General features: G+C 40.6%; 1 pseudogene across 1 annotated transcript; it reads left to right on the top strand.

The window, feature by feature from the left end:
- Positions 1-5,118: 5,118 nt before the first annotated feature.
- Positions 5,119-13,679, top strand: LOC106566963 (uncharacterized; annotated as a pseudogene). The gene is made up of 8 exons (XR_014379942.1): positions 5,119-5,312; positions 6,733-6,964; positions 7,280-7,577; positions 11,493-11,678; positions 11,912-11,991; positions 12,160-12,261; positions 12,371-12,587; positions 12,835-13,679. The product of XR_014379942.1 is annotated as an uncharacterized LOC106566963 (transcript).
- Positions 13,680-27,443: the final 13,764 nt, after the last annotated feature.

The following is a 27,443-nucleotide window of genomic DNA, read 5'->3' as shown; positions in this document are numbered from 1 at the left end:
AGATGAACGTACTTTGGTGCGAAAATTGCAAATCAATCCCAGAACAACAGCAAAGGACCTTGTGAAGATGCTGGAGGAAACAGGTACAAAAGTATCTATATCCACAGTAAAACGAGTCCTATATCGACATAACCTGAAAGGCAGCTTAGCAAGGAAGAAGCCACTGCTCCAAAAACGCCATAAAAAAGCCAGACTACGGTTTTAGGGGACAAAGATCATACTTTTGGAGAAATATCCTCTGGTCTGATGAAACAAAAATAGAACTGTTTGGCCATAATGACCATCATTATGTTTGGAGGAAAAAGGGGGATGCTTGCAAGCCGAAGAACACCATCCCAACCGTGAAGCACGGGGGTGGCAACATCGTGTTGTGGGGGTGCTTTGCTGCAGGAGGGACTGGTGCACTTCACAAAATAGATGGCATCATGAAGAAAAGAAAATTATGTGGATATATTGAAGCAACATCTCAAGACATCAGTCAGGAAGTTAAAGCTTGGTTGCAAATGGGTCTCTCAAATGGACAATGACCCCAAGCATACTTCCAAAGTTGTGGCAAAATGGCTTAAGGACAACAAAGTCAAGGTATTGGAGTGGCCATCACAAAGCCCTGACCTCAATTCTATCGAAAAATTTGTGGGTAGAACTGAAAAAGCGTGTGTGAGCAAGGAGGCCTACAAACCTGACTCAGTTACACCAGCTCTGTCAGGAGGAATGGGCCAAAATTCACCCAACTTATTGTGGGAAGCTTGTGGAAGGCTACCCGAAACGTTTGACCCAAGTTAAACAATTTAAAGGCAATGCTACCAAATACTAATTGAGTGTATGTAAACTTCTGACCCACTGGGAATGTGATGAAATAAATAAAAGCTGAAATAAATCATTCTCTCTACTATTATTCTGACATTTCATTTTCTTAAAATAAACTGGTGATCCTAACTGACCTAAGACAGGGAATTTTTACTAGGATTAAATGTTAGGAATTGTGAAAAACTGAGTTTAAATGTATTTGGCTGAGGTGTATGTAAACTTCCGACTTCAACTGTATGTGGATGACTCAAACTATACACTACTGCAGTGACTGAAATGACTGCAACACTTAACAAAGAGCTTCAGTTAGTTTCAGAATGGGTGGCAAGGAATACGTTTGCCCTAAGTATTTCAAAAACTGAAAGCATCGTATTTTGGACAAATCATTCACTAAACCCTAATCCTCAACTAAATCTTGTAATGAATCATGTGGAAATTGAGCAAGTTGATGTGACTAAACTGCTTGGAGTAACCCTGTATTGTAAACTGTCATGGTCAAAACATATTGATACAACAGTAGCTAAGATGGGGAGAAGTCTGTCCATAATAAAGCGTTGCTCTACCTTCTTAACAACACTATCAACAAGGCAGGTCCTACAGGCCCTAGTTTCTACCTTCTTAACAGCACTAACAAGGCAGGTCCTACAGGCCCTAGTTTCTACCTTCGTAACAACACTATCAACAAGGCAGGTCCTACAGGCTCTAGTTTTGTTGCACCTGGACTACTGTTCATTCATGTGGTCAGGTGCCACAAAGAGGGCTGGCCCTTGGATGTACACAGAGAGCTAATGTTTAATAATATGCATGTAAATCTCTCCTGGCTCAAAGTGGAGGAGAGATTGACTTCATCACTACTTGTATTTGTGAGAGGTACTAACATGTTGAATGCACCGAGCTGTCTGTTTGAACTACTGGCACATAGCTCGGACACCCATGCATACCGCACAAGACATGGCACCAGAGGTCTCTTCACAGTCCCAAGTCCAGAACTGACAATGGGATGCGCACAGTACTACTTAGAACCATGACTACATGGAACTATATTCCACATCAACTAACTCATGCAAGCAGAAAGAATAGATTTGAAAAACGTAAAAATGTACATTATGGAACAGCGGGAACTGTGAGGCAACACATAGGCACAGACAGATGCATACAAACACACAATAACATTGTATATATGTGGTAGTAGAGTGGGGGCCTGAGGGCACACACTTAATGTGTCCCCCCTCATGCACATATTAAGAAAGCACTGTTTATCATCTATCATTTTAAATTGAGAACATATAGCCAGCTCATCAATATGCTAATTATTTAAGTTTAGCTATACTCTGCTTCAGATGTACAATGACAAGGGGCACATTGATTGTACATGCCAGTTAGGCCGTCATACTGTTGGTGTTAACTTGCAAAATTTGTTCACATGGCTGACATTCTGAGACAGTGATAATCAAATAAAACCGATTGAAGAGCTCACAACTGGATAAAAAGGTAATGTTCATTTGAGAAAGCAACACGGAAACAGACAAATTAGAGACAGATACCCTTCACACCTTTTTAGTGCAGAATTGTGATCTGTAATTAATGAACACGGACACTAGTTCATCTTGAATAATGTTTTTAAGTTAACAATTAATACAAGTTTAAATATTTCAATGAATCAAACTTGTTTGTAAATGTTAGACGTCTTAGTAAAAGTAAGCTGTTATTATTAAAGCATAATTTCGGGTGAACAAAAATGTCCATGCCAGAGGTGGCCAACCCTGCTCCACTTCCTGATCTACTGGCTGGGTATTCTGTTCCAATTATACACATTATTATCAGCTCATTAGGTTTGATAAGATGAATCGGGTGTGTTAGTGCTGGGCTGGAACAAAAGCCTACACACCCAGCATACTTCCAGAAGAAGGATTGGCCTGCTACAGTTGTAATTGTATTTATTTTATTGAACCTTTATTTAAACAGGGAGTCACATTGAGATTAAAAATCTATTTTACAATAAAAACATAATAATAAAACAACATACACGTGTAAAAACCTAATTCAGCACACAATAACCCAAAATATGTTTAATAAAAGCAATCACATTCAACTACATAGAGGTCCTCAATGATAATTTAAACTGCCTGAGTGTCACCAGCACATCTAACTGCAGTGAACTCTGCAGATTGTTCCACAAATTTGGGGCATAAAAACAAAATGCAGATTTTCCCAAATCTGTGGAGACTGGAGGGATCCCTAGTGTTATCCATTCCTGAGAACGGGTTTGGTAAGTTATGATTCTTAACTTAATGAAGTTACATATGCAGGGAGTTTCTGTCAGATTGCTTTGTAAATAAATAAAAGAGAATGCAGCGCTCTTCTTACAGAGAGCGGTCCATCCCACATTTTATACAGACTACAATGATGAGTCCTAAAATTGTCCCCTGTGATAAAATGTATTGTGGAATGGAAGACCGCATCCAAGGGTTTTAAAATAGAGGTTGTCGCATGCATGTAAACAATATTAACAAAATCCAATACAGGAAGAAGCATTGTTTGAACAATATTTCTCCTATTTTCAATACTGAGGCATGATTTATTTCAATATAAAAAAACAATCTTGGATCTTAGCTTCTTAGTTAGATTTTCTATATGCATTAAGAAGAACAACTTGTCATCAATCCAGGTACTTATATTGAGAAACAAGCTCAATTTGGGCTACATTTGTAGGCCAAATATGCAGGTCCTCAGGGTCAACATTTCGTGACCTAGAGAACAGCATGAGGTTGATTTTACTTGTATTTAACACTAATTTAAGATCTAAGTGATTTCTGAATTGAATCAAAGTCATGTTGAAGTTCACGAATGGCCTGCTGCGCCGAGGTGGCACAGGGATACAAAACTGTGTCATCTGCATAGAGATGAACGTTACAAGTATTAACAGTGTTTCCTATGTCATTAATATACAAGGTGAACAATAATGGACCCAAAATCGAACCCTGAGGAACAGCTTTTTGAATCTCAAGAAATTCAGATTTAACCCCATCTGTCAAGATGGCCTGAGTTCTGTCGCTAAGATAATTCTGAAACCATAAACAGGCTGTATATCCCAGGCCTATTCTTGATGAAAACTTATTCAGCAAAACAGAAGGATCAACCGTGTTGGACGCCTTTGAAAGATCAATTAACAAGGCATCTCTACGGGGTCAATTTCACGCTACGCATTGAATTTAAAATAAAATAAATCGTAAACATGAAAAATAAAGTTGAAAATGTAAACATGATATTTTCAAGGACGGGTGAAGTAATGGATATTGAAATCAAAAACCAAACAATTGAAAACAAAATGTATAGAATTGTGAACAAAAATAATGACATCGAAAGCAAAACCCCAAAACTTGCAAGCAAATCATTTTAAAGCGAGAGCAAAACTCTATGACAAATTATTGAAATATTATTTTTAAACAAATACAAAAATAGTTTTTGGTTAAACTTTCCCACTAACCAATCCTATTAAATCCCTTTTGCTTACCCTCTTGCCTGCATTTACTACCTTTTGGTTACCCTACTTGTATTTCCAGCCACATACCACCCTGCATCCCACTGCTGGCTTGCTTCTGATGCTAAGCAGGGTTGGTCCTGGTCAGTCCATGGATGGGAGACTAGATGCTGCTGGAAGTTGTTGGAGGGCCAGTAGAAAGCACCCTTTCCTCTAGTCTAAAAAGATATCACAATGCCCCAGGTCAGTGATTGGGGACATTGCCCTGTGCCGTCTTTCGGATGGGAAGTTAAACAGGTGTCCTGACTCTCTGTGGTCGCTAAAGATCCTATGGCACTTATTGTAAGAGTAGGTGTTTTTTCCCCTGGTGTTCTGGCTAAATTCCCAATCTGGCCTTCATACCATCATGGCTGCCGAATCATAAACATGGCTGCTCACACTGCTTGTTTTTGTAAGTCGCTCTGGATAAGAGCGTCTGCTAAATGACTTAAATGTAATGTAAATGTAAATGCTCTTTCATCCCTCCTGTAACTATTCCCCAGGTTGTTGCTGTAAATGAGAATGTGTTCTCAGTCAATTTACCTGGTAAAATAAGGGTTACTTTGCTTTTTTTTAACTAGTCAGTTAAGAACAAATTCTTATTTTCAATGACGGCCTAGGAACAGTGGGTTAACTGCCTGTTCAGGGGCAGAACGACAGCTTTGTACCTTGTCAGCTCGTGGATTTGAACTTGCGGCTACCCTGCCGCCCCGGCTTTCACTGCCAGTATTTTCAATTGCGAGTTTTGGCATTTTTCCATGAAGGGCGAGGTTTAGAGGGAGGCGTAGACAATGAGTCTCTATTGGTCCACTAGTTTTGGAGTGACGGTTCATCTTAACCCCATCAATGAACATGATAGACAGGCTTTTTTTCTATTGGCTACTCAACCAGACGGTCTGACATCACCACTACTCGCCAAATCTTTCCCCCCTGGGCCCGCATGTTCTAAACATGGCGAACCAGTTACCCAAACTTTGGGCAACAGGTAATTCATATGTTAACTTAAGTAGTTAGATGGCTTGTCATTAAATGTATTAGATAGACACGCTTCTAATATCCCTACATTATTTACCTGTGACTTGCTATTGTGAATTATGTTAGCTTAGTTTGCTGGCTTTGGTGTCGGACTAGCTAGCCAAATGGAAATGGAATTAATCGCAAGCCTGCATGCCTGTAACGTTAAGTTACAGCTAGCCACTGCCAGCTGTATTGAAAGGTGTGTGTGAGAGAGAGAGAGAGAAAAAAACCCGGCTAAAACCCTAAATAGCTTTTCCCATAACAATACATGAAGGCTAGACTCAATCTTGCCTGAAATGTATTGTATAAAGATACGCTTAATATATTGACCTGTTACAATTTTGAAGTACGTTACTTAACTAGTTTAGTCGGCTGGCTTAAGTTGTTTGACTAGCTAGCAAAATGGAATAAATCGCAAGACACTGCGTGCCCGTAACTACTCGCCACCAGGCTGTAGTTAGCCACTGCCAGGTGGTAGGGTTGTCCTTATGATTTTATTAAACCAAGTCACGTCGAAATAGGCCATTGTGATTTTAGACCCTCACGAATGTCTCCAGTTAGCTAGCTTCCATATATCCACCATGACACAACGATACTCTTACATCATGAGATTGAAATCACATTTCGCCTTTTATGAACAGCTACTTGGTTAACGGAAAGCATACATTGAAATATATCTGATTGTATCTCAATTACCCTCTGGACTAGCTGGCTATTTAAGATAGATACATTCAAATTTGGTCAAGTCGGTTGACGCTTTTCCCCTATATCCAGCTAATGTTTACTTTGTGTTCAGCAGAGAGAGTATTCAGAGGTGGTTTCGGCTGCACACAGCCTCATCTCTGTGCTGACCCAGACTATTAATCAGGGTCAGAGTCCAGTGCCACTGCATCAGCAAACTCAGGTGCATCAATGCATGGTCAGGGGCATCATCAGCAGACAGAGGTGCAGTGACAGTCCCAGAGACCGCTTCATTCCTCCAGTAACCAGGAGATGGTCAGGTGCATATCAATGGTCCCAGAATACAATAAATGTGTCATTTTGCGGTCTATACCCAACCCATCATAGGTCTACCCACTGTTTTGACGATTCATTAATTCAGACAATAATCTGTAAATGATGTGTGACTTTTCTCATGATCATATCACACCTTGAAATTGTTATGCATCCAAAGTTGGTGCTTCTTAGTTTGGCACTTTATACATTTGCACACACAAAATAAGATGAATAGACATGCTCTCTCTCTCTCTGATACATAGTTTTAAGTGTGCGTCACTTTCTCGTATACCTCTTTTCCACTTCCCTACACTGTTTCTTATTACCATTTTGAGATTAAATAAACTAAAACCTCAATTTATCAATGTGAATTTTCTCCCTTTTACTTGCAGGTCCTTTCCAAAACCTCATCTGGGGGCAGTCTTTCTCTGGGAAAAGAAGATTAAACCCTTCTTCCAGGACACCAGGCAAGACTACAAAGGCCTGGAAACATTTTATTTCAGTGTATACCTCTTAAATAAAAACACAGACAGTACCCCTTCACCTGCAGAGGAACTTGAGCTTATTCAAGCAGGACTTGGATAAAGAACACTGACCATGTTAGAGGACGTGAGTCATTCCAAGGTAATGTTTATGGGACACTCTAGATAAATCTACCTCCAACACTTGTGTTTTTTACTACATCTCTGTTTATTTGAGTTCTCTAGAGACCTATTCCCTGATGTCAAATTACATTAAGTACTGATGTACTGTATATGCCATTGTCACGGAATAATGTCATCTAAAAATGCATCCCATAATTTGTAATCATACAACATATTCAGAAGTACAGCCAAAGGTGGCACTGTTCCTTGTTGTTCTTTTTGATCTATTGGGCAGACACCTGTATGTTGTCTTCAAAGGAAAATACGTAACCTGCTAATTAACTTATCTACCTAGTTCCCAAAAATTACGGGGTTGACTGGAGGATGGCTTCTTCATAAGGCATTGGGTGAAATTATTTTATACTCTATCTTTAGGCAATATGTTTTCAAAGTATTATCACAGAAGATGGGAAATGTTTGTTCAACTCATGGTAATGTTATCTTTGTTTTCAGGGGAAATGGTAAAAGACGTCTCGCTGTGATTTCCCCAGATTCAGAAGGATACACAGGATCCCAGGTCAAGCCGGCCACAGGGGCTGGGAAAACAATCCTCTATATTGGAGGAACTAGATCTTAATCCTCTTCCTGCAGATGCCAGAGAATTTGAAAAACATGCCTAAGCAACATGTCATATGTGCAACCAAAGCATGCCATTACAGGTGCTGGCTCTCCATATCCAGGTCTGCAAGAATGGATGTATCTCTGGATGAAAAGGTATTTCATGCATTTAACATCTATCAGTTACATGCATACATACAAATCAGTATATATCCAAGTTATTTAGCAAAAATCTATGTGGTTTTATTTTTAGAATCTAAAATAATTAGATTTAGGAATCTTTGACAATGCTTTATTTATTTTCATAACCATTGCCGTAAACATTCCTCACCTTTTCTGGCTGTGATGGGTTCATATTCGCAAAAGAGACATATACAACAAATTACCATGTGTATCTCTCATTTAATTGGACCTAGTAGCCTGGTAAATAGATAGGCTATATGTATTTAGAGTTTTGCAATATCATAGGCAGTGCAGTTTATAATACTGGTGAACAGTTGATTTTTACATTGAAGTAGGCCTTAGTAAGCATAAATTACTGTTAAAGATTCTGCCAACACTGTAAATAGACCTCTAGCCTATTTAAAATGTTGTCTTAGGTCTCTCTTTATGTAGTGTTGTCTCTCTTGGCGTGATGTGTGTTTTGTCCTATATCTATATTTGATTTATTTTCAATTTGTAATCCCAGCCCCCGTCCCCACAAGAAGCCTTTTGCCTTTTGGTAGGCCGTCATTGTAAATAAGAATTTGTTCTTAACTGACTTGTCTAGTTAAATAAAGGTTAAATAAAAATAAAAAAGTTGACAGTATGGGTAGGCTACAGTATTGCTGTGCGATAGGAGTGCGACATCATTGCCTATTTATCTCAGAGCCTATACAAAGAAACTCAATAATCTACTGATCAACTAACAATTTATCTTTTGCATGTCGTGGCCTAGCCTGAACAGCTTCTACCCCCCCCCCCCCCCCAAGCCATGGGACTGCTGTATAGTTGACCAGATGGCTACCCGGACCATCTGCATTTACCCTTTTTTTGCACTAACTATTTTGACTCGTCACATACGCTGCTGCTACTGATTATTATCTGTCCTGTTACCTAGTCACTTTGCCCCTTACCTAGCCTCATCACGAACAAGGTTTTACCTAAAACGGGAAGCTTGGGGGGAAGTTCCATGGCAGAAATCAGCCAAAGAGGTGTCGGAACTGGGTTGTATGTAAGTGATGCCTAACAATACATCAAACCAATGAAATGCTAGGGCGGAGCTCCAAAGATGCTCAACAGATTAGTGCCATAGGCGCTACACTGTGAGAAGACTAAACACTTCAACAAAACAACCACTGATGACAAAACATTTCTTGAACGTTTGCAGCATGCTGGATACGTATTTGATGCACTGGGGTAGCTAATACTTGCTATTGTTTAAATGTATGGACGTTCTTAGCTTCTCAGCTGCAGCAGCAGACTGACTTTCTGCCTCAGATTCAGATTGAAAGGTCTCTAATCTGCAGACTTTACAGAGTTTACTTTGTTGGCAGTGGATCTGTGGATTATCCATCTGCTCCACGTCCTCCAGAAGACCCCGGGACCATTGTTTTTCCCCCAGCATCTGTAGGACTGATTAACTGGGCTTAGGAAAGGTTAGAGGGGTGGAGCGAGAGACAGAGAGAGAGAGAGAGAGAGAAAAAGAGAGAGAGAGAGAAAGAGAGAGAGAGAGAGAGAGAGAGAGGGAGAGAGAGAGAGGGAGAGAAGGGGAGAGAGAGAGAGAGAGAGAGAAGGGGAGAGAAAGAGAGAGAAGATAGGAGGGAGAGGAAAGAGAGAGAGAGAGAGAGAGACACTGGGTTGAAGGGGTGGAAAGAGCTGGAGCTGAGAAGAAGCCGTAGACAAACTGCTTTGACGGGTTTGACTTATTCTGGATTCCAACAGTCAAACGCAGTCAAATGAGTGGGATGTGGTAGAAGTGAGCAGATTTAGTGTGGAGCTAAGGTACTGTATCAAAGGAACATTCTGTGCAGTAACTGTCTATATCCCACATAATAATATTAGTCAAAAGCCACGTAGGGTCCAGACAGTATCTTTCACTCTGTCTTGAGTTGACATTAAATAGATTTTTTTTCTACAGTACTACCACATTAGTGAAAACGAATTTACTCAGATTAGTTCATCATATGAAGATGAATATAACCGTGATTAGTCTTTAATGGCCAGTAAAAGGATTGTGATAATAATGACTCTCCATCAAAGGAGTATGTCCTTGCTATGGTATTCTACACTGTCCAATCCAACTATCGTTAGTACTCCTGTAGACAGACGTGAGAAATCTCAAGAGTTTCAAACACAGGCCAAAGAACAACACCCACTCGTGGTCCCGTGTGGCTCAGTTGGTAGAGCATGGTATTTGCAACGCTAGGGTTGTGGGTTCGATTCCCACGGGGGACCAGTACGGGGAAAAAATGTATGAAATGTATGCATTCACTACTGTAAGTCGCTCTGGATAAGAGCGTCTGCTAAATGACTAAAATGTAATATGTATTTAGGTCAGATAGGAAAGAGGTGTCGAGGCATTGTAGTAATTTTGCATTTTTCTTGAGTAATTTGAGATGTGAAATAGTTTGATTTATTACTCACCATATGATAGATAGGGCACATATATGCTAAGATGAGGCTCTTGTACATATTTTGATATATCAAAGTTATCAAGCCCTGATGTTTCGGCTTGTGGACACAAAAGCAACAGTATGAGAAGAGCAGGGTGTCTGGTATGAGATGCAACAGTATGAGAAGAGCAGGGTGTGTGGTATGAGATGCAACAGAATGAGAAGAGCAGGGTGTGTGGTATGAGATGCAACAGTATGAGAAGAGCAGGGTGTGTGGTATGAGATGCAACAGAATGAGAAGAGCAGGGTGTGTGGTATGAGATGCAACAGAATGAGAAGAGCAGGGTGTGTGGTATGAGATGCAACATTATGAGAAGAGCAGGGTGTGTGGTATGAGATGCAACAGTATGAGAAGAGCAGGGTGTGTGGTATGAGATGCAACAGAATGAGAAGAGCAGGGTGTGTGGTATGAGATGCAACATTATGAGAAGAGCAGGGTGTGTGGTATGAGATGCAACAGTATGAGAAGAGCAGGGTGTGTGGTATGAGATGCAACATTATGAGAAGAGCAGGGTGTGTGGTATGAGATGCAACAGTATGAGAAGAGCAGGGTGTGTGGTATGAGATGCAACATTATGAGAAGAGCAGGGTGTGTGGTATGAGATGCAACAGAATGAGAAGAGCAGGGTGTGTGGTATGAGATGCAACAGTATGAGAAGAGCAGGGTGTGTGGTATGAGATGCAACAGAATGAGAAGAGCAGGGTGTGTGGTATGAGATGCAACATTATGAGAAGAGCAGGGTGTGTGGTATGAGATGCAACAGTATGAGAAGAGCAGGGTGTGTGGTATGAGATGCAACAGAATGAGAAGAGCAGGGTGTGTGGTATGAGATGCAACATTATGAGAAGAGCAGGGTGTGTGGTATGAGATGCAACATTATGAGAAGAGCAGGGTGTGTGGTATGAGATGCAAGTGTGTGATTAGTGGGAGGTGTCTGGATACAATGTATGTAAGTGTAGAGTTGCAGATGTCATGGAATGTATCACCTCATCAACACCCTCTGCTCTGTTGCTTTTGTGTACTTAGTTTTTATTTTATTTATTTAACCTTTATTTAACTAGGCTAACCATTGTCTTATTTACAATGACAACCTACGCCGGCCACTCCCAATCACGGCTGGTTGTGATACAGCCTGGAATCGAACCAGGGTCTGTAGTGACGCCTCTAGTGCTGAGATGCAGTGTCTTGGACCGCTGCGCCACGCGTTTACCAGCTTCTTTGATAAAGGCACAAGTAGAAACATTGTACTACTTTGATATAGCCCATCTATCATCTACTGACTTAATTTCTTCTAGGTGAGCAGCGTAGTTTCATATACTTGTTATTGTTCTGGTTGGTGGGTGGTTTTGAATGTATTACTCAGGGTGGACTTTGTTGATCAGAGCCACATGATATCAACTGTTTTGCAGGAGCAGACCGAAGTTATGTTAATCTCTGAAATGAAGCGAGAAGAGATACAACATGAATCATATCCCACTGAGGTAACATTAGCCTAAAATGAATCAGAAATATTTGTCAAAGCCACAATCTATGATTGCCGAAACTGACACAGTTTTTCTGAGTGGTGCAACCCAGGTTTAGCCGGCAACTCCATCCCTATGCAAAAAGGTGGGATGGCCATAGCGGTTTATCACTGAGCCTTGATTGTTGCTTTAAGATGATCACTGTGGTATGTTTTTCTGCTGTCCTTTTAACCCTGGTCTCTTGTTAATAGTGTGACTGGCTGTGCCCAATTTGTCTGGTCAAGTTTCCTGTGGAAGAACTTTCACTGCATGCAAGCCTTTGTGGAGAAAGGTAATGCTCATTCTTCATGGGTTAACCCTGGTCCAGGGGACACAGGGTGTAAACTTGTAATCAATCTGCCAATAAAAATCTAGATTTTACAGTACATCAGGTGATATTGCTTACATTTATTTTCCATGAATATTTGTCTTATCAATTGATGGTTTGCACAAACTACAGCCCTGTGCAATTCCCAGAGCACAGCTCTTCTGGGAACCCCGAGTACAGCTCTTTGCTCACCGATGATACAGCAGGCAAGAAGGGTTCTACAGTAATGTTATGGTAATATTAACAGTTTTCCTTTCCATGATTATATAATTACATAATGTAGTGTTGTCATGAATGTGAGGAGAAATGTGTGTCGCTCTCTCTCTCTCTTGCGCCGGCACAGTGAAGATGATGTGCTGAGGCTGCTTGCTGACCGAGTGGATGAAGAAAATCAGTTCCACATTTTTCTTTCACGGGCCAATCTCCTAGCAAGGGGGCTCAAACAGTGGCAAAGACAAAAGAAAGGTTCCCCGTCAACAAATTTAGCCTTACTTTTATTGGTGAGGCTGGATTCGAGTGCTTTACGGAAGGAGTTTTTGACGGGTAAGTTACATGAACCTGTATGAATTCCTGTATGCCCATCTGAATAAACAGGAATATATCCTCATGTTTTTCCCCTAGAGATGACAAGTGGCCTTGAAAGGCACCTCTTTGTGGGCAAAGATGGCCAGAAAGAGAAAAGCCCAAAGTACTCTACCAGTGACCTTGATAATGGTCTTTTCAGATTTGCATCTCTCCACCGTCATTTCACTGTTTAATCACACAATTTAACAGTCCATTTTTTTTAATATTTTTTTTTAATAATAGGACAGCTGGAGTCTAGCTCAAGGTGGCCCAGCCCCATGTTCGCTAAGAGAGTGGTGCTACTCCTATCTCGCCACTGGATGTACTCAAAATGTCCAAGGATGATGTGGATGTCATGGAATTTGTCCTGTGATTATGCTGAGCCGCAGGGAAACGGTCTATGGCCCATGACGTGTACTCTGGTCAGATGAGACAAAAATGTTGCTTTTTGGCCAACAAGGAAAACGACATGTCTAGCACAAACACAACACCTCTCATCATCCCGTGAATATCATCCCCACAGTGAAGCATGGTGGTGGGAGCATCATGTTGTGAGGATGATTTTCATCAGCAAGGACTGGGAAACTGGTCAGAATTGAAGGAATGATGGATGGCGCTAAATACAGGGAAATTCTTGAGGGAAACCTGTTTCAATCTTCCAGAGATGAAAGACTGGGAAGGAGGTTCACCTTCCAGCAGGACAATGACCCTAAGCATACTGCTAAAGCAACACTCGAGTGGTTTAAGGGGAAACATTTAAATGTCTTGGAATGGCCTAGTCAAAGCCCAGTACTCAATCCAATTGAGAATCTGTGGTATGACTTAAAGATTACTGTACACCAGCAGAACCCATCCAACTTGAAGGAGCTGGAGCAGTTTTGCCTTGAAGAATGGGCAAAATCCCAGTGGCTAGATGTGCCAAGCTTATAGAGACATACCCCAAGATAATTGCAGGTGTAGTTGTTGCAAAAGGTGGCTCTAGAAAGTATTGACTTTATGGGGGTGAATAGTTATGCACGCTGAAGTTTTCAGTTATTTTGTCTTATTTATTGTTTGTTTCACAATAAAAAAGATTTTGCATCTTCAAAGTGGTAGGCATGTTGTGTAAATCAAATGATACAAACCCCCAAAAAAGCAATTTTAATTCCAGGTTGTAAGGCAACAAAATAGGAAACATCCCGAGTCCGTACCTGAGTTGCAGCAATGAGACAAGACTAACTACCAATTGGATACCACGAAAATTGGGGAGAAAAAGGGGGAAAAATGTTTAATAAATAAAGGGGAGGACTGCAGTGACTGCAGCTGAACTGCTGGGGGTGGCAGATCTAAAAGAAAAAGGCACAATTTTCTTAACTGACAATAATCATACAACTAAATCATACAACCGCCAATAGCTGACACTCTGATAGCTGCTGTTTTGGTGGTGTCTGAGGTGGAGCTGTGTTAGAGCTGTCAAATCCACATAGTGGTTGTTTTGGTGGAACTGTGTTACAGCTGTCAAATCCACATAGTGGTTGTTTTGGTGGTGTCTGAGGTGGAACTGTGTTAAAGCTGTCAAATCCACATAGTGGTTGTTTTGATGGTGTCTGAATGGAGCTGTGTTAGAGCTGTCAAATCCACATAGTGGTTGTTTTGGTTAAACTGTGTTAAAGCTGTCTAATCCACAAAGTGGTTGTTTTGGTGGTGTCTGAGGTGGAACTGTGTTAAAGCTGTCTAATCCACATAGTGGTTGTTTTGGTGGTGTCTGAGGTGGAGCTGTGTTAGAGCTGTCAAATCCACATAGTGGTTGTTTTGGTTAAACTGTGTTAAAGCTGTCTAATCCACAAAGTGGTTGTTTTGGTGGTGTCTGAGGTGGAACTGTGTTAAAGCTGTCTAATCCACATAGTGGTTGTTTTGGTGGTGTCTGAGGTGGAGCTGTGTTAGAGCTGTCAAATCCACATAGTGGTTGTTTTGGTTAAACTGTGTTAAAGCTGTCTAATCCACATAGTGGTTGTTTTGGTGGTGTCTGAGGTGGAGCTGTGTTAGAGCTGTCAAATCCACATAGTGGTTGTTTTGGTTAAACTGTGTTAAAGCTGTCTAATCCACAAAGTGGTTGTTTTGGTGGTGTCTGAGGTGGAACTGTGTTAAAGCTGTCTAATCCACATAGTGGTTGTTTTGGTGGTGTCTGAGGTGGAGCTGTGTTAGAGCTGTCAAATCCACATAGTGGTTGTTTTGGTTAAACTGTGTTAAAGCTGTCTAATCCACAAAGTGGTTGTTTTGGTGGTGTCTGAGGTGGAACTGTGTTAAAGCTGTCAAATCCACATAGTGGTTGTTTTGGTGGAACTGTGTTAGAGCTGTCAAATCCACAAGCAGATCCTGGCATTTTACTTAAAGCAGATATTGCCATTGGCTGCACAGAGTTGCATTAACAGAAAACTCATGCAGCCCTGTTTAAACACTGGAATGTGAGATGTAATCTACACCTTGATTAGACTGATAGAAATCCTCATTATTTTGTTTAATGATTTTCAATTTGAGCGTCATTATTTCTATATAGCCCACAATTTCTCGTTCTGAACTTATGTGAGTAGGATGGGTGTAGCTTCATGACAATGATCAAGAGCAGCTGCTTACCGATTTGACAGCTTTAACACAGTTCCACCTCAGACGCCACCAAAACATCCACTATGTGGATTTGACAGCTCTAACACAGTTCCACCAAAACAACCACTATGTGGATTTGACAGCTCTAACACAGCTCCACCTCAGACACCACCAAAACAACCACTGTGGATTTGACAGCTTTAACACAGTTCCACCTCAGACACTGCCAAAACAACCACTGTGGATTTGACAGCTTTAACACAGTTCCACCTCAGACACTGCCAAAACAACCACTATGCGGCTAAAGCGGATGTGATTGAATAGACCCAAGTGAGGGAGAGTAGGCGTGTGTATACATGTATTTGATAATTACCTGTCACAGCAGGTGCAGCAGATGCAGGGGCAGACAACTGCAGCTGTGAGGGCTGGGGTTGAGCTAATAGGAGTGTCAGATATAAAAGAGAAAGGCACTATTTTATTAAGTGAAAATAATTATAAAACAAAACAGAGTGAGTGTGTATACGTGAGTGTGATAATTACCTGGATCACATCACACTGCTTCAGGTCTACAAGCCTCTGGAAGTTCCGGCGTGCCACTCCAGGCTTTGAACAACTTGGTGGAAGCACGGTTACCTGTCACCCACCGAGCCTGGTTGGCAGATCTGAAAGATAGGCACAATATTATTTAATGACAATGTCTTGACTACACACTAACCTACATTTTGTGTGTGTGTGTGTGGTGATCACACAGCAGACTTAATTTTCCCAACTGCTCATTGTACTTGCCCTTGCAATCTGTGATGTGTATTATTGTGACTCAGAAGTGTGTCAACCTGACCACATCCTTGTAGTAGGACATTCAGCGATTAGCTTTTGGGGGGAAAAAAACTGTGTACAGTAAAAAGGATATTAAATATTCAGATATGGACTGCCAAGTACGCTAAATCATGTGAAGTTACAAAACCTCTAGAGCTTAGTCCAGACAAATTAAATGAAGGATGCAGGACCTGAGCTATAGGACCATGCCTCAGGACTACCTAGCCTGATGACTCCTGGCTATCCCTGTCCCCAGTCCACCTGGTTGTGCTGCTGATTTAGTCTCTGCTCTTTCTGTCTGCGGCTATGGAACCATGACGTGCTCAGGACTCACCGGAAGTTCTATCTTGTCCCAGACCTTCTGTTTGATGCTGTCTCTCTCTACCGGCCCTGCTGTCTCAATCTCTAATTGCCCAGTTATTTAGAGCCAAATGGAATTTACACCTGAGATGCTTAACTATTTCACCCTCTATAACCACTGTGATTATTATTTGACCCTGCTGGTCATCTATGAACGTTTAAACGTTATGAAGAACCATCTGGCCTAAATAGCTGTACTCTTTTATAATCTCCACCAGCACAGACAGAAGAAGACCAGTCACCCCTCAGAGCCTGGCTCCTCTCTAGGTTTTATCCTATGTTCCTGTCTTTCTAGGGAGTTTTTCATAGCCACTGTGCTTCTACATCTGCATTGCTTGCTGTTTGGGGTTTTAGGCGGGGTATCTGTATAAGCGCTTTGTGAAAACTGCTGATGTAAAAGGGGCTTTATAAAATAAATTTGATTGATTGCTTGTATATGCTTCCATTCATGTCAGTAACTGTAAATCTAAATATGACATTGAGTTATCTTACATTTCCTCAATAGGAAGTTAAGGGAACACTTTTTCCTGGTCTTTCCTGCTGGGGACAGGAGGCTTCAGGTTAGGGAATGGAGGGCCTAGAAAATTGGAATATTAACAATAATTAGTGTCCACATTTATGAATGAAATTCAATATGGGTTCGCTGTGTATCTCATCTGATTGAGAATTGATGATGATATACGATGTCTATTTTCTTTTCAAAATCTGCCACCAAACCACACAATTATATCTAGTGAGAGTGCACACAACCATTAGCTTATTTTACCAAGGCAAAAAATACTGTACCCTACCCCATCAACCAACTACTGGCTGGTCACAAGGCTATGTTGTTATCATTTAGCAATGTTGTACTACTGCACCCCATTTCAACCAACTAACGTTACTAGCTGGTGACAAGGCTACGTTGTTATCATTTAGTAATGTTGTACTGTATTCTACTGCACCCCATATCAACCAACTACTAGCTGGTCACAAGGCTACGTTGTACTGTATTCTACTGCACCCCATATCAACCAACTACTAGCTGGTGACAAGGCTACGTTATCATTTAATAATGTTGTACTGTATTCTACTGCACCCCATATCAACCAACTACTAGCTGGTCACAAGGCTACGTTGTTATAATTTAGTAATGTTGTACTGTATTCTACTGCACCCCATATCAACCAACTTGCCAACTAGTAGTGACAAGGCTATATTGTTGTCATTCAGTAATACTGTAACGGTACTTTAGCATACTGTACATCACATTATTATCCACCTAGTTAGCTAGTGATAGCTTAGCTAGCTAGCTCCAACAAAACAACCAATGAATGACAACAGGCTTTTAAACAAAATATCTATCTATCTAGCTTGCATGATTGCATGTAAAACAACTTTACTAGAGATCAGACTATCAATCTTGCAAGAATGTCGAGGTCAAAAACGAAAGAAACTGTTAAGCCATGCTGATTTAGTAAAATAAGTCCAATAGGACTGAAATAATTAACAGGCTGAACACCAAGGTAAAAACAGTTTGGGTTTTCGATGGATATTAGCGCTTTCACAGAATTCAAATAAGTGTCATGATGTTGGAAAAATTGCACAGGACATTAATTCGCTTTCCAAAGCTATTAAACATGTGGAAATGTGAGTAGCATTTTGTATTCCTAGTTGAATTAGTTAGGGAGCGTAAACAAATTTCAATAGCTCCTTGTTCATGTGACCTACTTGACTCAAACAAGGTTTCATCTCACACGGTTTTACTTACATTTTTCAAACTTCAATAGCTTCTTGGTCATGTGACTTACTGGACTCAAACACACTTCAGAATGTCTACGGACTAGCCTTATATTGCACACTCTTGTTTGTGTACTGTAAAATCACGCAGTGTAAGATACATTTTTCATAGTTTTAAATTTCAACAGCTCCTTGGTCATGTCAATTACACACCTAAGAACCGTGCAGTGGATATATACCCATATTGCATAACCTCTAGTCATGTATCTTCTATATTGTTGTACATTAATATTAGTTTGACAATTAGGGGGTTCAGTCCAGTGTTGTGATAACCCGTTTCTTTAATATGTATCTATAATAATTGGTAGTTCTAAGTACTTATTTTCCCTGTTTTTTTTTATTTTTCCACAGTATTTAACAGCGGTACACAATAGGAGAGAGACAGATAATATCTCCTTTCATCGTTAATATCAACCATAAAAGAAAAGGGCAAAGTATGAGACTCATGTTATTAATTGTCCAAAGCAGGGATGGAGAGTGAGCTAGTAAGGTAGGGTGCAGTGGGTTTGCTGGTCAATACATATACTGAACATGTAACCACAATAATGGTGGCCAGATAATCAATGAATTAAAATTGAATATTGACAAATTAAACAGAAATTGTAGACCTTTAATCTTTTCCAACATGTCAGACACTTCAAATAAGTATGAAACATTTCACAGTGTTAACTTTCTCTTTATCGCTGGTTGTTGTACATTTCAGAGCCTCTTCAGTGTGGATGAGGTATAGCATACATTTTCAACAACAAAGACTGCACTTCCAGTTTGTGTTCTTCACTCTGTTGAACTCTTTTGTCTTCATTCCTAGGCACAGCACATGGAACCACCGTTGGCATGCAACACATTCAATTCAAAACATAACAAAGCATAACACGTTATAAATAATAGCAAATATCAATGCAGTATGACGAATTAGCCATCCATTGTGTTATATCATAAACTGTCTTACATGCCGTCTCTGTTGTCCAAAGATTATAAACATGTTAAATAAAGTTACTAATCCAGTCAGTCTTTGGGCCGCATCCAGGTTCTTTATCAGTGGCACACATGAAGAAGTTGTTGGCTTTGTTGAACTCATAGGCATGAACTCAACATATGGCTGTCCCACACAACTGCATAAAAATAAAGAATTGCCATTTACTTTGAATGCAGTTGATGAATATTCCATGTACCAACTCTACATGTAGGACGGACATAAGATATTCCCACATACAGTATACACATACAAAGAGGCATTTTTCAGCTATGATTTTACCACTCAGAATCCAGAATGGATATGACAATGGGGCCAGCATAGGACGTAATACACCCTTACAACAATCTACTTTTTGATCTTCTTGACTTGTTATCTGGTTAACTGCTACTGTGTGTCAAAAAAAAGAGCCCCAATTAGGGGTTAGTGTACTCCAGTAAAAAAGGGCTGGTTTAGATGAAAAACTATTGCCCTAGTCAGTGGTAGAATTGAGTTGGCAGTTTATTGGCCCAAACACCAACAGACACACAAGGTTGAGGTTACTCGTGGACAGTAATCAGTAAATCAAAAAAAAATGTTGCGTTGACGCATTGTGTCGTCTAACTGTCCAAGAATAGGATCCAAAGTGTTAGGAAATATTTGTTCCCATAAATACAGAGGATGTCTCTCCTCATACCTCTGGCACTTTAGTCAGACTGCCAGACTGTGTAAAAGCTTTATGATGGGGCCGGCAACGGAGTTCCCTTTGAGTAAGCACCACGGAGACCAATCAGGAGAGAATACATACAGGTCAAGGGTGCCAATTGAAAGTCAAGTGGTGTGTCTGTGCCTTTTGGATTACTCTCTCTTTACAGAGAACCCCTGTGGTTCAAGTCAAGAGCTACCCTTCCCCTTTTAGTCTGCTCTGCGCATGTCTGAAAGTGACAGAGCCAGCAGCCAACAGTTTTTCACAGTATGTCATAAAAGATGATTACACTTGAATGTATGTTAAATGCTAATATGTATTAGATCCAGTACAATGGTCCACTGACTATAAGGATAGTCAGTGGACAGTCTGAACCTTGTTTGAAGTCAGTAGGTCACATGACCAAGGAACTATTGAAATTTGAAAGTTTGAAAAATTAATCTAAAAACGTGTGAGATGAAAATTGATAAATGAAAGGGTGTGCAATGTGTAGGCACCCTGAGTGTACATTCTGAGCCTTGTTTGAAGTCAGTAGGTCATATGACAAAAAAGCTATTGAAATTCAAACATTTTAATAAATACATTTAAAATAGTGCGAGATGTAAATCGACAAAAAAAAAAAGAATGTGCAAGGTGTGTCTATGCCATCGGGTTAGCTACAACCAGTTTTGAAAGTTTTAGGAGTAATGGTTAAAGAGGTATTGAAATGTGAAAAATTTGATTTGTCACTATGTTGACGGTCCCTAACTGCTGTTGGTGGACATAAGGAAAACTACAGGCGAATATCCAACCTGAAACTGTCTTTACCTCGGTAGGCTGAACGTACATTTCTGTGACACACTATCTCGCTTGCTAACTCAGTGGCTGCGTTTCAAAGTCATAAAAGACACACCCTGGTACACTTACCCTTGCCTTATGCCCTTGGGGGAAATCTCCGCGGCCATATTTGTTGTCGGTCCAATTGATTAGCCAAGCAAGGGAAGTTTGCAACGTAAGCCCCTCAGCCCTTGTTTTTAATGGAGTTTGCGAGTGTACAATTATGTTCACTTCGGGGCCTGAAATTCCCCATAATTCAATTCGCGATGATTGTATATCCGCTAATAAAAGTCCACTAAAACTTAAAACCTCAACATGGAGTCAACATAAAAGTGTAAGTAAAATCTAATTTAAATAAGTTAGGAAGTGTGCTACTAATACACGTCTTGTAAAAGTAATTATGTTTTTGTTTGATCAGCTTTTGGAAATTGTAGAAATGTGCCTTCTTCAGAAGTAGCTATGCAGGCTAACGTTAGTTAGCTAATTCATTTGCTAGCTGTCATACAGTAGTAGGCTGGACACATTACATTTTTAACAACGCTTTTTTCTGATAACTAATTCATTGCATCCGCCGTGGAGCCCAATTTCATAATATGACCATATTTCCCAGCTTCTTGCTGTCGTTTTGAAGTGATCACAAAAAAACAGGCCTTATTTTAGGTCATTTTTCACCCTGCCAGCTCCTATTAGTTCTATTGAGCACCGTGGCACCAACTCGCCTTTCGAACATTCTATTCCGAGCTTATTGTTCAACGTCACAATGCCTGCTTCACTATTGCTGGCAATGAGACCTGCTCACGTTGTTTATAGTTCAAATGTAAACAACAACAAAAATTTACTGATGGAACTCTGAGGTCGCCTTATTGTTTCCTATTGGGGAAATATAGGCATGTCTGTCTATTTCGCCAAATATCTTGCAATGTGTATATTTGGATTTTTCAGATGCCATTTTAATCATGAGAATCTCCTCTTTCTAATTATTTAAGTCTGGGCAGTGAGCTTGGTTGTCATCAAATGTTAGCCCCAAAATACTATTTTCCCTTGGAACGCTGAGCTCCCCCCATTGTTTTCCTATTGAGAGGCATGCTGGTCTATTTCGCCAAATATCTCGCAATGTGTATATTTCGATTTTTTCAAGTCAGACGCCATTTTAATCATGCAAATCTTCTCTTTCTAATTATTTAAGTCTGGGCAGTGAGCTTGGTTGTCATCAAATGTTAGCCCCAAAATACTATTTTCCCTTGGAACGCTGAGCTCCCCCCATTGTTTTCCTATTGAGAGGCATGCTGGTCTATTTCGCCAAATATCTCGCAATGTGTATATTTCGATTTTTTCAAGTCAGACGCCATTTTAATCATGCAAATCTTCTCTTTCTAATTATTTAAGTCTGGGCAGTGAGCTTGGTTGTCATCAAATGTTAGCCCCAAAATACTATTTTCCCTTGGAACGCTGAGCTCCCCCCATTGTTTTCCTATTGAGAGGCATGCCGGTCTATTTCGCCAAATATCTCGCAATGTGTATATTTAGATTTTTTCAAGTCAGACGCCATTTTAATCATGTAAATCTTCTCTTTCTAATTATGTAAGTCTGGGCAGCGAGCTCGGTTGTCATCAAATGTTAGCCCCAAAATACTTTTTTTCCCTTGGAACGCTGAGCTCCCCCCAATGTTTTCCTATTGAGAGGCATGCCGGTCTATTTCGCCAAGTATCTCACAATGTGTATATTTACATTTTTGTCAAGTCGGGCACCATTTTAATCAGGAGAATCTCCTCTTTGTAATTATGTAAGTCTGGGAAGCGAGCTCGTTTGTCATCGATCGCTAGACCAGAAATAGTCAGAAGATTTTTTTCCCTACTTTCTCATTACGCAGATATTAGCACAGTTGACACCATCGAGGTGTGGATGTTTACTTTCTACACAAGTTGTTTTTTTCCAGTTTCGTCCGATGAACAGATTGAGTGGTAAAATAAAAAGGATACATTTTTTTTGTGCCATTTTGGCAAATGGAATTCTAAGCTTCACTCCAGTCAAAACAGGCTCTGTGAACGTTCGATTTCATTCATTTGCTATGGGCTCGTGCTAGTGTTCCAGCTTAGCCAACGTTCTTTTGCTGTTTTTCAGCCTTGGGTGAATTTTGACTCGTTCTATTGTCCAGCCTAACAGTAGGCATATATGAATAATTATATAGTTAATATAAGTAGACATGCAATCATAATTAACTGTAGAGCATATAAAGCACCCACAAGCTTCCGATGGCTGAAAACACAATCATCACAGGATGAACGAGTGATGAATTTCCGGCCAAGGGCGGTCCATTTAAAAATCATTCCTTCCTCCCTCCCTCGCCCCAAGAGTATACTCGTCAGACATCCTGATACGTCATCAGAAGTGTCCACTTAATTTGAGGGCTGAGGTGATAGGGTGTGTCTTTTAAGTGTTTGGACTGCACCCAGTGCCTGCTGCTTGGCAAATAAATATGTGCCTCTTCTTCTATGGTATATTGGCAATCACACAAGTTAATGTGAATCCCGCCACCTGCTATGCGGGATGGAAACAGGATTTTCTAAATAAAACAAATCAATTAACCTTTCTGTTAAAAAAATTCATAAAACAGATCTGATCCCTACACAGGCTCAAGGGGAACTAATTTCTTCGACTTCTTTGAGACTTGTGCTGTACAGTTTATAATTGTGGCAATGAACGCAAAAAAAATCCACCTTTTTAACACACAGGGTGTCTTTTGTTTGGCAGCAAACATTTACTACAGGCTGTGGTGTATCCAGTACCATATATTCACTAGTATAAACTGTTTTCTCAATTATTTTAAATCGCCTCCGCATAGGAGATTCGATTGACCACTAACTTTTGCCACCTCAATCTCCTTCACCCTTACAGGGCACTCCAGGAACTCAGGATCATGATCCCCACCACAATTGCCACACCATAGTCCTTCTACACACCTTTCTTCAGTATACTCTGTTCGTCGGCACACACTTGAAACATGGCCAAATCCTTTACAATTCTAACACTGCAGTGGTTTGGGGACGAAGGTTTTACGGTGTACCTTACATAACCAGGCTTCACATGCATAGGTATTTGCTCTTCATCAAAAAACAACAGGACCAACAGACTTTCTTCTTTTCCTTCAGTCACCCAGCAGGTCAGACGCCAGGCACCAACCACACCAGGAATTCTCTTTAGGGATTCAACCTGAGCATCCATCATCACCCCTGAGATGACTCCTTTGACGGGTGCTCTACTCTGAAGTTCAAAACTTCTGTTGTCCGGATTCTTTTGAGGCTCATTGAAATCTTCCTCTGCTCTTCAGAAATATAATTAATCAAAATAAGACCACTCCTGGTCACTCTGACAGACTCCACTTTTCCAAGCGCATACTTCACCATTTTCGACACCTCAAACGGGTTTAAATATGCACTTCTTCCTGTTTACAGTGTTCTCTATGCGAAATTAGACTAGTGGCACAAAAACCAACCAAAATAATAATCATTCCCGGTGAGCACATGTGCTGACATGCTGACTACACCGCGCATGCATCCTCACGCGTATTGATTTTGTCCCCACACACCAGACTCGATCAGGACACGCAGGTTGAAATAGCAAAACAAACTCTGAACCAACTATATTAATTTGGGGACAGGTTGAAAAGCATTAAACATGTATGGCAATTTAGCTAGCTAGCTTGCTGTTGCTAGCTAATTTGTCCTGGGATATAAACATTGGGTTGTTATTTTACCTGAAATGCACAAAAGTCTGTAATTAGTGTCCAGTAGAGGTCGATGTTTTGGAAGCCACAGCGGGATCCAATGACTGAGTGATCAAACTAAGCTTTGATCATTTATCATGTGGTAACTACTTGTCAACTTTGCTTTGGGTTTGAATTAATCGTTTTAAATTCACTTTTACATATAAACAAAAAACTTTGGATCCATAATTTGATAATTACCAATAACTATGAGTAGTTTAATTTATAATCATTGTTTAAGAAAAAAATAATAATAACAGGCGCTCTCAAGATTTGATACTAGTGTGCTATGATTTCAGGATAGATTCCGTCTGGTTCTACACCCTGAGCTATCTTTCCACCTGTTAAGTTGAAATATGTAGATAAAAACAAAAAGCTTCCAGCAGAGGTCGGCACTTTCAGTTCCGTCACCTGTCAGATGGTAGTGTGACGTCTGAAGCTTCAAACATCATCACGTGGTATTGTTACTTTGATACAAGCATCACTATGTTGTATCGAATCAGTAGTGCTTTGAAAACTGCATCGGAGTGTCGGAGCTCTGGTATCAGTCGTCCCATCACTAGTAATGGCTTTCCTTATATTTATCATGCAATACGTGCCATATGAGGAATACATGAGAACAGAAAAACAACTATGTGCTTGTAATGTACCCATCCTCTGGCTGTGGTTCAATGTGGAGTAGTACTCTTGAAGCAGGACTTTCATACCATAATAGCAGCTTGACATGTAATAGTCACATTTCCTTCAATATTTCAGCGAATTCTTGAGGATTAATGATTAACCAGTGGAAGCATTGTAGAACCATTAAAACCACTGTTCTGAACTATATAAATACCAAACGTTTTAGGGTCCAGATTGGCTATACACATCCATAGGCATGGCTATACACATCCATAGGCATGGCTATACACATCCATAGGCATGGCTATACACATCCATAGGCATACAGGTCTTCTTATCCTCCACCACTACACAATAAGCAAGAAAAGAGTTTGCTAAATTAATTCAGCTGCATTGCATGGCAAATATCTTCAATCTCTAACATTAGCGTTACTACAATAAAGAACAATGACAAGTGGAAATATTTTTGGACTATTGCAGCAGATGACCACTCCCATCAGCTAAAAACAAGAAGAAGTGGCTCCAGTGGGCACGCGATCACCAAGACTGGACAAATGAAGAGTGGAAAAACATCGCCAGGTCCGACAAAAGCGGCTCCAATGGGCACGCGATCACCAAGACTGGACAAATAAGGAGTGAAAAAACATCGCCTGGTCCGACAAAAGCGGCTCCAGTGGGCACGCGATCACCAAGACTGGACAAATAAGGAGTGAAAAAACATCGCCTGGTCCGACAAAAGCGGCTCCAGTGGGCACGCGATCACCAAGACTGGACAAGTGAAGAGTGGAAAAACATCGCCTGGTCCGACAAAAGCGGTTCCTGTTGTGTCAGGAGTCCATTTATTTTATTTATTTCACCTTTATTTTGACTGGGAAGTATTACTGACACTAGGGTCTCTTTTACAGATGAAACACAAACAATATACAAAATACACAATTACAAAACATATTTAGAAAACCAGACACATTTATCGACATAGAGGTCTCTGATCATGACTCTGAACTGACTAAGGGGGACCAGAACATCTCATTTCAGAGAGCTCTGGAAGGTGATAGAAGTCTCTGATCATGACTCTGAACTGACTAAGGGGGACCAGAACACCTCATTTCAGAGAGCTCTGGAAGGTGATAGAGGTCTCTGATCATGACTCTGAACTGACTAAGGGGGACCAGAACATCTCATTTCAGAGAGCTCTGGAAGGTGATAGAGGTCTCTGATCATGACTCTGAACTGACTAAGGGGGACCAGAACATCTCATTTCAGAGAGCTCTGGAAGGTGATAGAAGTCTCTGATCATTACTCTGAACTGACTAAGGGGGACCAGAACACCTCATTTCAGAGAGTTGTTCCACATAAAGGGCGCAAAAAAACTAAAAGCAGCTTTACCAAACTCTGGAGACCAAAGGGGCCTGAGACCGGGTTTGATCATTTCTCATGTCTAAATTGAATTAATGATGATAGATGCATAGGAAGTTTCTGCATGAGTGCTTTGTAGATAAACACAAGAAAATGCTGCTCTCTCCTTACATACAAAGTGGCCCAACCCACCTGGCCACATCCTGCCTGGTGTCAACGGTACAGGCTGGTGGCGGTGGTGTAATGGATGTAAAGAATGTTCTGTGTAATGAAAAGAAAATGTGTCTCCTTGCCAATGTGAACAAACTGAACGCAAGCATGCAGGGGAAATACAAAACAATTCTACAGATGACTGACTGAATCAGCAAAATACGTTTGACTGTGATCCTGGCTAAGTTGACATGCTGGAAAGTGAAATTGAACAGCTAATGACCAGTGGTGACCCGTCATTCAGGGCAGGTGGGGCTTTTGTTTTGCATGTTATTTTGGCATTAATATGTGTCACATATCAGTTTGAAAACAATGTAAAAAAATATATATATAATTGAGTTAATAAAGCCTCATAAAAACAAAAGGCAGCTACAAAATGCAGGTGTTTCAGCCTAGCTCAGTGCTTTCTGTGGTGGTGGGGCAAGCCAGCGGAAAATACAGAGCATTGCGCCGTGATTGGCTCAGTGTTCTGTCACTCATGGGGACACTACGTCACCGCCAAGTCTAAGGGTAGAGCTAGAAAATTCAAGCCACTTGGGTGCTGCCATAGACTTACATTAGAAGTGCCCATCCAAGAATGCTCAAGGTCATTGGCCACAGATAAAATTACTTCCAATCACATATCTACAGTGTTGCTAACTGCAAGCATTGCAAAGCGTTGCAAAGCAATCATTAGCCTGCTATTCTGCGTATTCCTCCAAAGCTCCATTGTCCTGAGTCTGCACAACTCTGCCAGGACCTAGGATCAAGGGAGACACTAAAGTGTTTTAGTACTATATCTCTTGACACAATGATGAAAATAATCATGGCCTCTAAAGCTTCAAGCTGCATACTGGACCCTATTCCTACTAAACTACTGAAAGAGCTGCTTTCTGTGCTTGGCCCTCCTA

This window comes from Salmo salar, chromosome 13 (genome assembly GCF_965601325.2).
Source record: "Salmo salar chromosome 13, fSalSal1, whole genome shotgun sequence".
In the NCBI taxonomy this organism is placed as follows: Eukaryota; Metazoa; Chordata; class Actinopteri; order Salmoniformes; family Salmonidae; genus Salmo; species Salmo salar.
Note: the sequence above shows the minus strand (reverse complement) of the source record. Positions and strands in the feature narration are given on the sequence as shown.